Consider the following 16,906-nt stretch of genomic DNA (forward strand, 5'->3'; position numbering starts at 1 on the left):
ACATTTATTCACTCACCAGTTTAATTGGCTCAATAATAATCTCAACCTCTAACACTTTATTTTGTACAAATCTTTTTAAGTAGGCCTGCGCAATGGGTAGCTCTACGCGGTCTAACTTCGATGAATAATATTAATAGATGGGCTCCGATTCAGACGGCGGGGATAACATAATCGAATCTCGACTTGAAAGTCACTTCAAATGCATTATGTTGATTACAGATGGTCGTAATTTATCACCGTAGACATTCGATGGTCCTCATTTATTGAAGATTCTTCGATTGCCATGGGTAAAGTAAATTACATAAAGTAAAAATTAAAGTAAATTCATGGTTTCATTTGTGGCTAATTTTACTCATGGTAATGAGAGCATATAATGATATGCTGTCTTCTTGATTGGCAACAATATATGGCGATTTGGAATACCGAATATTATCTATGATCGAAGGAATCGTCTATGGCCGACAATCAAAATAAAGTTCGTAGTAAATAAATTGAATTCTTTCGGTCAGAACTTCGGGGAAATTCATGATTTGTGAAATAAACTCTCTTCACAACGCGTAATTATAGTCGATGCATTTAATCATTACTGGTAATCTTCGGTGTTCTAAGAAACCGGTCGTATCATGAACATATTTAATTCATTTTCAATTTCTGCATTCACTTTGGAGGTAGACCAGAGTTGCCAATGTAAATGAACATGAAGGTTTCGGCATCAATCGCTCATGGAACGATCCCATTGCCATCCTTCAGCTTAGCGACGGGTACAAGCAACGAGAGCGCATCCCCGTCAAACGAGGCCGCTCCGTGAAAAATAAAATAAAATGGGGCGAGACCAAGTCAATAATTCGGACGCTCATGAATCGGCAATGAGCCGACTCAATGAACCAATGGGCTAGGGAGGAAAGAGGAGGAAAAAAGTAAACAAATACACCGAGCCGAAGCATTCATCCCAAAGGAGAGAAAGAAGAGAGAAGGGACGCCGAATTATATTGCTAAAACAAACAACGATCAGATTTTCATCCGTCAAACGCGCCCGCCGAGGCGAGGAAGACACGTGGTAGGGCCACGATGCATGCTATACTATACTGGGTGTATATAGGGGGGGAGGAAAAGCAGGTGTCTCGACTACAAACTGTTCCCCTCATCCCCCCCCCCCCCAGTCTTTCACCGAGCTTGCCCGTAGCCAGGCTTTTCCGTCCCCCCTCTTGTGTCGGAGTAAAATCACGGCCCCCCCTCAAAAACCTCCCCTATCCATCCCATTCAAGCCGGTAGTGACCTATTGGCCTCGGGGGTTGTAGTCGGCACCAGCCAACAGCGTTGGGTAGGCAGCTGCCGACTCCTCACAACACACTGGTGACGTCAAAAAAAAGAGGGGGTTAGATCGACGCCATTGAAGGTGGGGGAAGGGGTGAAGTTTGGGGGATGAGGGTTACGGCGTCGAGGGCGTCGCTTTGGAGAGTTTGGGTCCTTAGGCGTCTGGTACAGCTAGTTCTGCTGGTATATATATACGTAGTTGTGTCCCATTGTGAGGACGGCCTTCAAAATGTCTCCGCCTCCGGTCAAGAGGCATGGTCGCAGTCAACGCACTTACGGGTGAGGGAGACAAGTGATGCACTCCAGAGGAATAGGGATAGCACCTGCCATTTTTCAAAGTCCGATGAAAATAAGGTGCTAGAAGTATTATAATCATAAAAATAATAATATGGTTCTCGAATATTGCCTATTAAGAATATACTGAAGTTATACCTTACTAGAAAGGCATGCAAACATGATCTCTTGGAAAACATTTGAAGGCCTGTTTACACGGTACATTAACTCGTACGGGTTAATTTCTAAATGTATGAACACGAGAATGAGCACCAGAACTCACCGTGTAACCACCCAACTTGTGCGAATGCATGCACAGAAAATAGAACCTGTTCTAATTTGGTTCATGCATTCGTACATGTTCCATTCCGGTCCACCAAAATCATTCACGCAAACGGACATTAACTCGTACGTGTTATTGTATCGTGTAAACAGGCCTTTACACTCATACTGTTGTTCTCCACACAGCCGTGACGCCAACTTACAGTGATAATTTTAACAAAAAAATATATTGGCCAAAATACAATAACAATATAAAAACTAAGCAAGAATGAAACAGTGGAGAGAGGAAAACATTCAATTGCCTTACTGATAAGATTAAGCTTGGATGATGACATAATTGCATGACAAGTAAAAAGGATAGATGGAAGAAGGGAGTGAGTTTAGAAGGGAGTAGGGGTGATATAAAGGTGAGAGCTTTGTTAGGGGCTATTGATAAATAACCAAAAAAATCAGGAATTGCCGACGAAGCAAGTTTACGGATGCGTCACTTAGGAGGGTTTCGTCGGAGCGCCTGGGACAACCAGTCCTTTTTTTACGTATGTAGCAGTCCCACATTGTGAAAGCGACCTTCAAAATTTCTCTGCCTCCGGTCAAGAGGTACGTATTAAACGAACTGTCAGGTGAGTAGACACTCCAAAAGAATTTTACACTTGTGGTACTTTACAAGTCCTCGGAAAATAAGCGCGAAATCAGCATCAAACATACTGTGAATCTGACTCCAGATTGTTACAGTTATCCTTATGCAGTGTTGTGTAATTTTATGATTCCTAGACAAATTTACGGCCAAATGCTAGAGGTTGATACTTTTTTTGGACCGTACTACTTTCAGCTGTTCATGGTACTTAAATAATAATATTGCGTATTTGTTGGGCGAGTTCTTTCTCTTGTTTAGCCTCTCCTCATGCATTAAATTTTATCAGAGGAACGCAGTGCTAAGTTACTCTTAAAATTAAGTAAAGGGGTATATACGCATATTTACAAAATAAATACAAAATTATTAAATAAGCAAAAGTGAAGAATAAAAATTATAAAAATCTATAACCGTAATGAGGTATGAACAAACAGACGGGAATAAAACTTCAGCATATCGATATTCGATCCTATTTGGAAATAAAACCCATTGCAGGAAAACGCCCACAAGCAGGAGGCGTTGGGGAGCGTTAAAAATCTGCAAAAACCTACTGAGAAAGACGTAATGTTAACGTGGATGTATAAAAATACAAGAAAAGTTTACCCATTTCCGGGAATGAGAAACTATAAAGAATCAGCAGGCCATAAATATGATAACTTTATGTAAAAATACTGATTTTTTAAAATTGGTATTTTGATTGGTTTTTTTGCTAACGAGCACTGTATTATTTACAACTTGATTTCTATGGAGTTTAAAAATCTTCTGATAATACATGACAAATAATCAATTTTTAGCTTCTTAATAAAAAGTTGGAGGAACTTTCGACGTAATTACGTGAAATGTGTATTTCCTGATATTTTGTATATATGCACACGTTCTGTTGGAGTGTGGAAAGAACAACTTTTTTATTTGCGTGAATGCTACATAATGTATCTTTAGCGCCTTACAAGGAAGTATTTAGTGAATTCATAGCCATATACATAGCTGTTAGTCTTAACTTAGTTACTCCATAGTACCTACAATTACTGATAAATATGCCGCATTACTATAAACAATCATTATGCTGGAAAAAATAAATTATGCATCCAATATAGGGCACGGAGGCTGGAAGTAGTGATGATGGAAAAATGTGGATCAAAATCGATTTTTCAAGCAATCGTATTATCATCGAAACTAAAAGGTCGACTTTAAAAAAAATCGAAATTGGAATCAAAATATCTGTTAATCGAAAATTATCTACGCTTCTTTTCTGAAAAAAATTACAGGTCGTGCAAAAACAAATTTATTATTCATTCGAAAAACATACACAAAATACACATTCGAGATGTAGAAAATACACCAAAAATCTACTTTGGATAAGTACATGCGTGAATTATTAGTAGAAAAAATTTACAAATGCACCCTCATTAAATTTTTGCGATCACCGCTTGGAACCATTCGCCTACATTAATTTTTTTGAGAACAATCAACTGATTGAGAAACTTTTTTGATGATCGAGGGCATATATTTTTCCAATTTTACCGACCTTAGAGAGAATTTTTTCACATGGCACGGATGACATTATCATAAGCCGGGATTGAAGGTGCTGAGATCAAGCAGCATGGTTAAGATCGAACTTGAAAATCGAGTTTGAATCGAAACTCGAAGATCATGGCTCGATCTCGATTTCCTCGATCATTGACTGTTGAAACTCAATTTCGATTTTAATTGAAATCAATTTCTCCATCACTAGCTGGAAGCTTCAAACGACCCTAGTCACTTCATGTTCATCTTCTTACATCCAACTTCCTTGAACTGAGCAGCACTTCGGATTTCTATCGAGAGATAGAGTGCGAAGTGCTACCAGCGTCTGGTCTTCATTACGGAAGCTAGTGTTCGGATGTTTTTCGTCATCATTCCAATCAGCTAGGCATCCTTTTCAACCCGACCCTTCCTCTCCAAACACAAGGGGACCAATTGCCTAAGGTTTCACCGAGCCTATACAAACAAGAGGAGGGAAAAACGTAGTCGTCCTTAGGAAATGTAGTAGGGGTTCTCGTTCGGTCCTGTCGCCCGAGAGCACACTATCGCTCACGGGTGCTTTTGTTTGATCACGACAATTAGTTTACCAATCATTCAAATCACGCATCAATTTTCTCATTTTCCTCACTGTATAGAGGGTTAGGTAAAAGATACCGGTATCGTTGGTAGGCTGCTAGCTCTAAAATATTCCGATCATGAAAAAAATCATAATTATGATAGAATGGTTTTACAATAAACCCCAAAGAAGTTGCGTGAAATAAAGTTGCGCATCTATCTATTCGCGTCGGGTCATACCGATCCAGAATTTAAACGTAATAATGGTCACACGATTGTAAATAAATCTGTTTTCAATATGAAACTGAAACCATTTAAAATATTTTAAATTGTTTTTCCATAGAATTCAGTGGTCTAATACAAACTTTCACTGATAATTTGCAAGTTCTATGTTCGTATACTAACTTTTAAAACAAACGCTAAAGACGAGTCGTACAGCGGTATTTTTAGAGACGCAAACACTCACGTCGGGTCAAAGCGCTAAATTATGATAAGATTATAATACAAATATCCTAACTTAAAAAATGGTATGGAAAGAAAGGGAAAAGTTCGTCATGTGATTACATGGGACGAAAATTGCTAAAATATTTAACCGAATGTAACTTTATTCGTTAAAAAAAATCTCTCGGGTCATACAAATCCGACGCGACTATTGAAGGGTTGAACACTCCAAACGAAGTAAAAAAAATATTTAAGGGATTTTTTAATTATTTTTTTTAACTCAGCGAAGAAAATGTCTGATGTTGGGCCAGGTAACTGTCAGGAAACGTGGACACTGAGGAAGGAGAAGGAGAAAGCTTGGAGACATTCATGGTGTCGGTATGGAAAAGAATGGAGAAGTTGAAAAGTCATCGTCATCATCAAAATCACTGGTCAACAATCCTAAGATTGGTTTGACGCAGCTCTCCACTCAATTCTTCTATCAGCCAATTTTTTTACACCTACGTATTTCTTCTCTTTCACATCCTTCTTCACCTGTTCCATATATTTCGTTCGAGGTCTTCCTTTTCCGTTCTTGCCATCCAATTGTATCTCGACGATTGTCTTCATCAGGCCATTATGTCTCAAGATGTGGTCTACAAGGTTGTTCCGTCTTCTTATTAAGGTTTTCATGAGGCGTCTCTTCTCTCCTACTCTTTTAAGGACTTCCTCATTACTAACTCGGTCGATCCATTTAATACTCATCATTTTTCTGTAGCACCACATTTCGAAGGCCCCTACCCTTAAAATGTACGGAGAGGATATGGAACTATGATGTACTAGACCTGGTGGGCGAGGAGAGGAAACTTCCTTTAGACATACAGCGAAGACGAAAGGTTTTGATGGAGCCAGCCAACGTTCTTCAGCGATAACTTTAAGTCATTTTATCACCGCAGGAAATTAATCTAATGTTCTCGACTCACCTAATTTTTATGTACGTATTATCTCTCAAAATTCTCCCATCAAATTAATGGATGCCACTTATTCTCTGGGATACAATTTGACTACCCCTATAATTGTAACTTAAGACCGTGCAATTGAAGATAGAAATACTTTGCAGCACCTTTCTTCTGATATTTTGCTACCTTCGTGGACATTTTTGTAAAATTTAAGCAAAAGCAAGGAGATCGGTAAATACAAAAAGTAAAAATTTCATTTCTACAGGGCGATGAACCACAGTACGTATAAGTAAAAGTGTATCATCCGTATTACCATTATCAGATTAAAAAATAAACAAAACGCATATGTTAAAACGCATGCTTCGTGTATGTGGCCTTAGAATAATATACAACAGTAAAGAAAAGTGAAATACCATCGAAGAACATAGGCTACATTTTTAGGAGAAATTTTTATACCCTAAGTTCCAGGTATTAATGATATACATGAAAGCGTATTTTTACGATTGGAGCAGATGTCACGTCACGTATTGCATTGATTCACATAGCAAGACTACACCCTAGGCGAACAAATTTCACACATGATACTCGTATGAGTTGGTTACTGTCCTCAGGAACCAATCTCTCTCAGTAATTTTCGTTGGAGGCTGCGAAAAATTGACACACAGGTTTGAACCACGAGCCTGTAGATTAGTGATACTATGCCTAATGCAGTCCACTAGATCAACCACGCTACCGGCTGTGCTCCAGCAAATAGAAAAACGGATGCCCTGCCAATCGATTTGTCAACCCTGGCACGAAGGTAATCTGGTCATGGGGCAGGCTGCGGCGATCCATGACGGGTAACGACAGTGGCAGCAAGAGGTTTCGGGGTTGACGAGAAGTGATAGACAAGGAAAATAGAGTAAAGGAGGAGGGCCAAACACTCACTCGAGTTTACTTTTCACAGATAAAATAGATTCGGCAGGGCGCAGTGAGACAGGGGCTGCTGTTCCCCAAACTAACTTCATCGAGGGGTATTGTCATATAGCTCCCACCTCGTTTCTATTTGATCAAGGCAAGACATGTAGTGGCCATGACACAATAGGTCTTAGAATCCTTTCCTGTGGCTTTCCAACGAGAACTGGGTTCGTCATTTTGTGACTTTTCTTAGGCACAAATATTAATTTGTATTCATATTTTTCGAGCAATATTTATGCAACTTTCTCGCGGTTAAATTCCCGAGGATAATACCTACATATTAGGGAAATGTAAGAGTTTCTAATCAAATAAGAAAATGGATTTCCGAAAATTTATTTTATTGAAGTGAAAACTTCTTATGTCGCGCTGAGCACTTTTGTAGATAGGTAAAAGACATTGGACTCGTGTCACCGTCACCGCCAATACATATATGTATAATTATGTATATTCTGTATGTACACAGTATACTCGCTATGTATACAGTACTTGTGGAGGGGTACAAACCACTGGACTCGCATCACTGTCACCATCACCGCTACTTCATATTTATGTAATTGTATATTCTATAATACACTTTTGTGGATGGGTAAAAGTGTAAACTTCATACGTCGCGTTGGGCACTTTTTTAGATGGGTAAAAGACATCTGACTCGCGTCACCGTCACCGCTACTACAAATTGTGTACATTCACTTCATTATAAATTATTCCATGCGGTCAAATATGCTCACGTTATTTTAAGTCTTCACTTCTGTCAGTACTCCCGGAGTGCAGTTTTTTTTTGTCCCCGAAACACCGAATAGCTCATGTTGGCCATTTTACGTCGGGGTATCCAAAAAATTAAACAATTACACGCATACGAACAGCAATGTCCTGGGGGCCTATGCCTGAGTCCGTTCGAAATATCTCGTATGCGAATGCACTCGCACGACCGATCTCGCACTACGAGCGTTCAATGCGGAATTCGGTATGCCCGAATCATCTTCGAGGAGAGTGGTGCGAGGGAGAAATGATTTGTTTATGGCAACGTGTCAACAGGCTTAGGGGGAGGGGAGACTCTTGTTTCAAGACGTGGCAACGCCGGAAGGGTAACGGTAGGGGCGGTAGGATAGGGCTTCCGGACGGCGTGCAACCAATCATCGTCCACCTTTCTGTATGAAAAAGGGAAAACCTACCCAGGCGGGACTCGAACCCGCGACCTCTTGTTTGGCAGGCGAGGACTTAACCCCACCGCCACCGAGGCCGATAACTAATATACGCATTTAACTTACCCGAAAAAAATAAATTTTTTAATCCAACTTAGGTTTCCTCGTATTCAATTTTTAGCTATTAATGGATGATACTGAGGACACCTAAATAATAAACACCTTAAGTTGATAATTTTGATAAGCTCGACATGACACCTTGGCACCTAATCTATAGGTACTAATACTCAATGCGGTACAATATTAAATTATGAATATTAAATTTTTGGAATTCAATACATTTGCTACAGATTCCACTGTTTTTATGGCACCCATCAGAACCTGAATTTTTTATTGGATTATGCAACCTGATGGAATTCCTTTGGCTCGTATCATTCCTTACGTTTTCTTGCTTATGCTCACTAATGGGTGAAAATATATTAGTTAATTCACACATTTATTTTCTCCAATATTAAAAAAATATTATTTGCGAGTATTTAGTGGTGATAATACTGGCGAGATATCGTTTTTTTGAGCTAATTCCAGCGAAGAGATCAACTGCAACGAGTTGACCACGTTTTTATGCCAATTATTTTTCTCTATTACTAAAAGTCATCCAGTCATCTAGGATTGTTTTAATTATCATAGTGTCGATGGCGACAAATGTTGTTATGAAACTAGCGCCAATTGAAGGTTTGCTCGAGTTTCAACTCGAAGGTTCACTGTTTCGCCTTCTGTTTACCAACGTTTATTTTTAATTCGTCCTGCAGCCTCGCATCAAAACGATGAAAGGCTGATAAAAGCACCCGGTGGTCTATGTTCCGTACCAATAGCGCACTTAGTATGCATTGCTTTTTACTTGCTCCGGGCGATTTGCGGGAACGTAACTGACATGGCGACAGGATTCGACCCTCACGACTAAGCATTAAGGGAACGCCAAGACTTACATGAGGGGCCCCTGCACCCTTTAGGGCACGTATGTGGAGGAAGGGGTTCTTACGATGGACGCATAGGGGACAGAGGAAGGATACTGGTTCTGTGCTGGGGACAGGGGTACGTTGGATCACCCCTACTCCACTTTAAAGCGCGGAATGTAAACGAGGGTTGATCAAATGCAGAGGGTTGACTGGAGAGTGGGGAGTTGGGCACGAGATTAAAGATTAAGTCCCTCGTTCGCCATGGTTTTGCGGTTGATTAAATAGCCTCTTTAATCGAAACCGTGAGATCTCGTTGGACAAGGTTTGAGAGCCTCGGCATGGCCATTAATACTTAACGAATCGCAATGAGAGAGAATTAACAGTGTGACAAAGGGATGAACCAATAAAAGCATGATGCAATTATTCTACGACATGAATCGAGAAGTAGATGGTGAGGTATACGTATGAAGATTGAAATTGGCTTTGGCTGAGCTAATTCATAATGAAATATCGTATGCTTGGGAACGCGTAATTCGGATGAGTGATAACCACTCTCCGATGCCAATGGCACGCAGGCGATCGAATTAATCACCTTATTATTAAGTATGATTTTGGCATTTGTCAATGATGTCTTGCAGTTGGACTCGGGCTGTCTACCGGGTGAAAGAATCTATTGATGACGACGTTTCAAAAACTGAGTCGGCTTTTGTCTTCAGGGCGTCTTCAGGTCGAGACTCATGACGTCCACCCTTCCAAAGTAACATCGGAAAAGTGGAGTGTGTCTAGTTCTACGGGCAGGGACATTAATGCTTATTAAGCTTAAGAGATAGCTACAATCAACTGCTCCAGTCAAAATTTTTCTGATAAAAGTAACGTCAACAATATTTCTCATCGCGTAAAGATGAAAATTTTTAAGTACCGGCATAAATTGGGGTAGCCCCTTCTGCTAAAAAATTGGTCCATTCCTTTTGGGGCATAATCATTTAACAAATCGCATTAGTAATTTTTCAAAGCTAGTCAAGTGAGTCGTATGATAAAGGTTCTATACCAAACTGTCGCCTCTATTACAGGTCGGCCAATAGAGCAAGAAGCTCTAACTACAGTGTCGATGGCGAAATGGGGAGACAAGTTTCGTTTCAGGAACACGAGAAGCCGACAGAAGTTTCACATTCGAACAATCTGCTTTGGAGCAGATTGTTCGAATGTGAAACTTAAAATTTAGTTTATCGTCAACAAATACGTCCAAATCAGAGACAGAAGAAACTCGCTCGAGAACAGCACTGTCTAAATTGTTAAAAAATTGTGTCGCATTTTTTTAAACGAGAAAGACATAGCTTTGCATTCGGAGGGATTTGGATATAAATTCCATGTCTCACATGTATAGTTCTGCAGGTGGAAGCGTATTGTACGAGGCTTTCTTTCATTTGTGAGTCGGGGTCGGTGGGGTGCGAAATATTGCCTAGTCATGGACTTGACAGCGCCATTATCGGCTCACGGCAATTTGCAGGGCATTTGAGAGCGAGGGTGGGGAATTTCGAGAGGGGAGGGCAATCGGCTTTGAATTTTCGAAGCGGATTACATCGGTAATGAGATCCCTGACAAAAAAAGAAGGGGTTTTTAAGAAATCCTCTTATGTACCAGTAGTTTTTAGAGCCCGTGTCCCTTAGAAAGCCACTCGTAGGAGTCGGAGAGGGGAAAAGGGACATTTCGAAGCGCCGGGGATCAGGAATTAGCATTAGCACTCTGTTGAGCGGAAAATGTATCGAGTGTGTCAAAAGAAAGTATAGCCCACTTTGAGTAGAGTCCAAAAGCTTTTAAAATCGCAAGAATTGTGTTATTTTATCATAAATAAGAGCGCCACCCTAGTGGTTGTCGTAAATCTTATATTTTTAATTTAGTGATCGATAGAGAAACTATCTGACAAAGGAGGATATAAAAAAATTTGTGCGTACATGAATTTTATACGAACCTTTATATTTAGAATGTATTGATATGTATATGATTTTTTCGTTAAATACTTATGAGTATTCTTTGATTGTATGGCACGGTAATCCTAAGATTTTCTTCCTTGCTTCTGTAAAATTATTAATAAGGGAAAATTACCTACTGTTTTTATACCATCAACTTTCATTTTTGGATGTTATTAAATGAAATAAGCTTAAGTAAGCCTTAAAAATTATCCTCTTATATTCTATTCTCTCCTTCATAGAGATATATTACAACAAATATAGTCACTTTTTCAAACTTTAATCTATATCTTGAAGTGTTATTTAAAGTGAGACAATCTCACCTCGCCTCGGAGTGACTTTATGCAATTTAATGAAATGCATTTAACTTTTGAGTTGGAGAGCTATTTGGTCAAATTAATGCCAATTTAGTACTCAACGATCACTCTACATAATGTGAAACACTGTTACAGCTGTAAACGTCATCATATATCAAATTGATCAGATGACTGCTCAGGAGAAGGAAATAATTTCCAACTGGCGAGATCAATAACTAAAATCTTAGTAATGTCATACGTAGGGGTAAGAAAACTAGCCATGCATTTCCATTTGTCATCTTGATAACCATTTTTAGCAGAAAGTTTAGTCAAATCACATGATAACTTACTTTGATTGGAAATATATCGTCTACAAAAGGTGAATAAAAGCTATTCCAAAAAGCACATCATAAACATCGTAAGACATGATAACCTGATGAAGAAAGTCAAACTAATCTTCGGATTGTTGACTTACGATGATGACGACAAATATTACCATAGCAACGACAATTATTTACCATAGTAATGAATACACTGTTCACAAGATCTAAGATCTTTCATCACCTGTCCAACGTATCCAAAGACCATCCTGTGCTCACCTTATCTTCTTTTCGTTCTTCAACGACTACCTTCATTAAGCCATCATGCCTCGATATGAGGGAAAATAAGGCAACAGCGCCTGAAGTTTTTTTTTAATTAAACACCCTTCATTTTTATAAAATATGATACATATGAACAATGAAGAACTTTTCCCCGAAATATTTCTTTGAACCAGATTTACATGCCGATGCCATATGGCACCGATGAGCGTCAGCCGAAGATTGGTTTTCCATCCATCGAACAATGATTATTTATTGATGTTTCCTTATCACGGCTGTACTCGTAACTTCTGTATTGAAAGGTCTTCATCGTCCTTCTGTAGTAACATATTACGAATGCTTCAACCCTCGGCTTCTCTACTGCTGTTCTCGTAATGTGCCTCGCTGTCAAAAAAGCAGCGAAGTCTCCAACTACTAATGTGAGAGAATCTATGGCTATCAGGCCCTATAATAGGGTGGTTTCCTATTACTTTTTTATTGCCTGAATCGAAAGATTATTACTCCTGGAGTACGTATTTCACGCTTTTAGATTTTTAAATGACGATTTATATTTTTCGCGATTAAATGAAAAGTGAAAATTTTCAAGCGCGCGGAAACGCGACGCGTACGTATGAATGCCGGGAAATCTCTCCGTGTGACGTATTTCTTGTTCCCGCTGCCGCCCTGTGAGGTGACCTTGAGGCGAGGCTTAGCGCTGATACGACGCAGGCTGCTAGCGGGTAGCTGAGTACCCTGCTGGCTGGTAGCGCTAGGCTTAAATAAGGATTATTAATACCTTATCAAATGAAGAAAACTTTCCGACCTTAGCCAGTTTTAATAAGTGATTATTAAGACATGTTTCCCTGAGCTCTGCGCCTCATGCATGCATTGGTAACCTCGGACGATGCATAACTCCTATCTTCTCGTATAGAAACTAGGTCCCTGTGACGTCACGTGGAGTGGCATCGCATGGGCGCCAATCTGCCCCTTTTCAAATGAGGATAAAAATGCACGGAAAAAAAAGATTTGATTAAAACTATCGAACTGGTGTGATAGGGAGTATTTTTGTTAAATATACTTAAACTTTGATGCAAATTATTAATCACTTGATTTATTTTACCAAACGCTAGCGTGAGCTCTTGATATATTTCATCAAACATTTTGGTATTGCATAATTTGGTCAATTGTACGGAAGAGTTTCGTAAAAATAACCGAATTAATTCAATACGATTTTGAGTTTGATAACTTTTATCGAAGTTATGATTAATTTTACGAAGGTGATTGCTTGTTTGGTAAAAATTATCAAACTCTACATTGCTATGCAAATTTGGTTTGATAGAATTTACCAAGTGTTTCGTAACCTATCGAACGGTCTATCGTTCCTCTTATGTTTATACCAATACACATTTGCAGTTGAAAGATTCTTAAACAGGCCTTACATAAAAGATAAGTTGGTAGAAATGCTTTTGATTTCATTATTTGTGATGGCGATAACGTTTTAATTTTGTTTACGTTCATTTTTCTGTTTTTTTCCTGCTTTAAATTGCAATACTACCCGTTAGCTGGTGCATCAAAGACATTGATTGAATCGCATATTATCATAGATATTAAAGCTGTAAGGAGATGTTTGTGTATTTCGACACATTAAAACTTTAATTATAGGTATTCCTGAGGTATAATCATTCGCGATCATGTTTAATAACGTGATAAAAGCCGTGATACTACACCCAATCCATGCTAAGGATATCACCCAGCACGTTAAAGCCATCTCTATATCGATGTAATAAGCCTGCAAATAAAGTTATCTTGCGCATCTGCACTAGATATTCATATGGAGTAACTACGTAATGCAATTGTGTGCATCAAGTATTCCTCTTAAGCATACAAAGGGAAACTGTAGCCACACCTTATTCACATTTCAAAACAAAGGTTAAATACTTACAATAATAATATATTATAGCGTTTAAGTTAGCGATTATTATGACAACCGATTTAGACTAGTTGTTAGAGTCCGTTGCTACCACGCGGAGGGCCCACGTTCAATACTTCATGCAGGCTTCTTATTTTCCCACTTTTTTTTGTATTTTTTTTGCAGAAACTTACGCCAAACTCCTAATTTTAATGTTTTTAATCATTATAGTGTTTTCTGGGTTGAAAATCTTTCACATGTGCACGCTACGTCGATTTTATTACCCTTTCGATTTTGATAGTTTTTATCGAACTGCTGTAGCCATTTCGGTAACAATTACCAAATCAGTTTGATAGAATTTATCAAACGGGTTTGGCAATAATTACTGAATTTTTCAATGTGCCATATGAACCCAAAAGTTTGATAAATTTAATCAGAAATCGATAGTTCTAATCAAACTTTTTTTTCCGTGTGGATCATTGCCATTCGTCTAAACCGGTATTTCTAAAACGAAATAATTTGTATATTATGAATACAGTAATGGTGGGTAACGAATCGTAATCAATGCCTTTCGTTTTCTTTGATGAAAGAAACTACCCTATTGTAGATTACATTGGTATTTGATTGGATACAGAATTCCGCATTAGAGCCGTGTCGTTCATGAATGAATCGTTCATTTGAACAATTCAAGGGCATGAACCGAATGAATTGAATCTGCGTTTTCCACTCGAATCGTTCAAAATGATGGAAGATTCAAATCTGCCGAATCCAAATCGTTCAAAATAAACGATGGAAGATTCAAATCCAAATCGTTCAATAAGAACGATTTGAATTCGGCTTGACTCTGTTGATGCCACCCATGAGAGGCGGTGAATCATCATTAGATTCTGAAGAATGGCAATAAAAATGAACTCTTCACCATAATTACTATTGATTTGACTCGTAGGAATGTGCGGTATGTATTTTAGTGTGACGGAACTAAATACACAATGATTTCGTAGAACGTTGTATTAGCTTTTTCACGGAGTAATCAGTGCTATAGATATTCCTATGACGATTCCTATGAGTGAAATGAAAATTCTTTAGGCACGGGAAATTAAAATTATTTCTTCACTCTCGCAATTAAATGTTTTTATTAAGTATGAAATCCTTTGAGAAATAGTTGCATGCAATCGAGAAGTTAAAAATTTCTGTAATCTGACGTATTAAACTTCGTTTATAAGGTATTTACATTAAAAGCAATTGCATTTCATAATTAATTTATCGTTGGCTACGTATTTTGTATTGCATGGCATTCAAATAAATCGAAGAGGTTTTAAAATCTGAAAACAATTCATTAGAGATGCCATCAAAATGAAAAATAAATAGTACCGTGAATTGCTGTATCCGTCATAATATTTTAAATTCATTAGGTTGACAGACTCTCATGGATTCAAGCATAATTAATACATTACAAATACATATAATCTATTCTCCTTGCATTGAAGATTCACATAGTGATTCCCACGGCTCATTATGAACGATTTAAAGAACCGATTCATTTCCGCGAATCAAATTCCATGAATCGAATCCTACAAATGAACCGAAATTCCCACCTCTATTCCGCATTATGAGCTCTAAATGCCATCCCTATCTCCAAGCTGCGAGTCTCCGTCGCAGTCCTTCAATAGAATAACAAATTTCACTTTCAATTTGAGTAAGAAAGTAACTGTAGCACCGTGAATTGCTATACCCGTCATAATATTTTAAATTCAGTAGGTTGACACACTCTCATGGATTCAAGCAATACTAATACATTACAAATACATATAATCTATTCTCCATGCATTCAAGATTCACATAGATTCGAGATTCCCACGGTTCATTATGAACGATTTAAAGAACCATTTCATTGCCGCGAATCGAATCCCATGAACCGATATTCCCACCTCGATTCCGCATTAAGAGCACTGAATGCCATCCCTACCTCCAAGCTGCGAGTCTCCGTCGCAGTCCTTCAATGGTATAATACATTTCTTTTTCAATTTGCATATGAAAGTAACTGTAATTAACTCAAACCTGACTTAGACTTTAACTTATTATGACACATAATATCACTCTGGTATTTTTTAATTATTATTCAAATTACCAGAAATATTTTTTTGAGTCCTTGAGTAAAATACTGATTTCCCCTATGACTTCAATTCACATATCTATGTGGATTCAATTATGAGATAATTGGACAACCTTGTTTTTTCGATTGTTATTAATTCGTTTACCTGGGTGAGCGATACTCCTTGAACAAGCATTGACCAATGACTTTAAGAACTTCCCTTACGAAGCAGAGCCATCTACCTTGCTCAGCTATAACTTCCTTCATGAAAGATTGTTACATAGATTAAAGTCGAAATAAATGGACATTAAATCTATTAAACTGGAACATATCCCTCTTTTCATATTTTAATTTTATTTTTTTCATTATTAATATGGAGCCCTTCCACCACGTAAAAGCTTCAAGTTTCGATTTTTTTTCACAAACCAGGGAGATAAAATTAACCTCTCCGTAAGATCAGTACAATCTAATAGGGCATTGTTTCAAAAGTCGTAATACTGATTTCATATGGACACTGTTGTACACATGGTCATTAAAATTTAAAGGTGGCGTCATATAATCCATGATTATCTTTTAGTACTGGCGTTTTGAAAAAAAAACAGGTACTTGTAACCCACGGCGAGGAAGAGCAGGCCATTTTGAGTTAGAAGCAGTCTATTCTCTGAAACCAGGTTGTCGGTGGAAAGATTGCAATGTCTCATATTGGATCCAAATCGAAAAATGATGGCTAAATCAATAATGCTGTTATTAATACGTATACATCACATGTAAATGTAGATTTCTATAGTTTTTGATCAACTGATGTCATTTTTAAATTATGTTGTGTATTTGCAGTAAATTAATTGTTTTAAAGCCTTTGTTCATACAGTTAACATTTCGAAAATCGAAATGGAATTTGAGATGATTTCCGCAATTGCATATACGAATATCACTACGGATAAAACTGAATTAGATATTTTCAAGCATAAATATGATGAATACGATAGTTTAACTATGGATAATTTCGTTATGGATTGTTGCAAACATGGAGAAAACAATTCTAAGGAAAACGAAG

This window comes from Ischnura elegans, chromosome 6, assembly GCF_921293095.1.
Source record: "Ischnura elegans chromosome 6, ioIscEleg1.1, whole genome shotgun sequence".
NCBI lineage: Eukaryota > Metazoa > Arthropoda > Insecta > Odonata > Coenagrionidae > Ischnura > Ischnura elegans.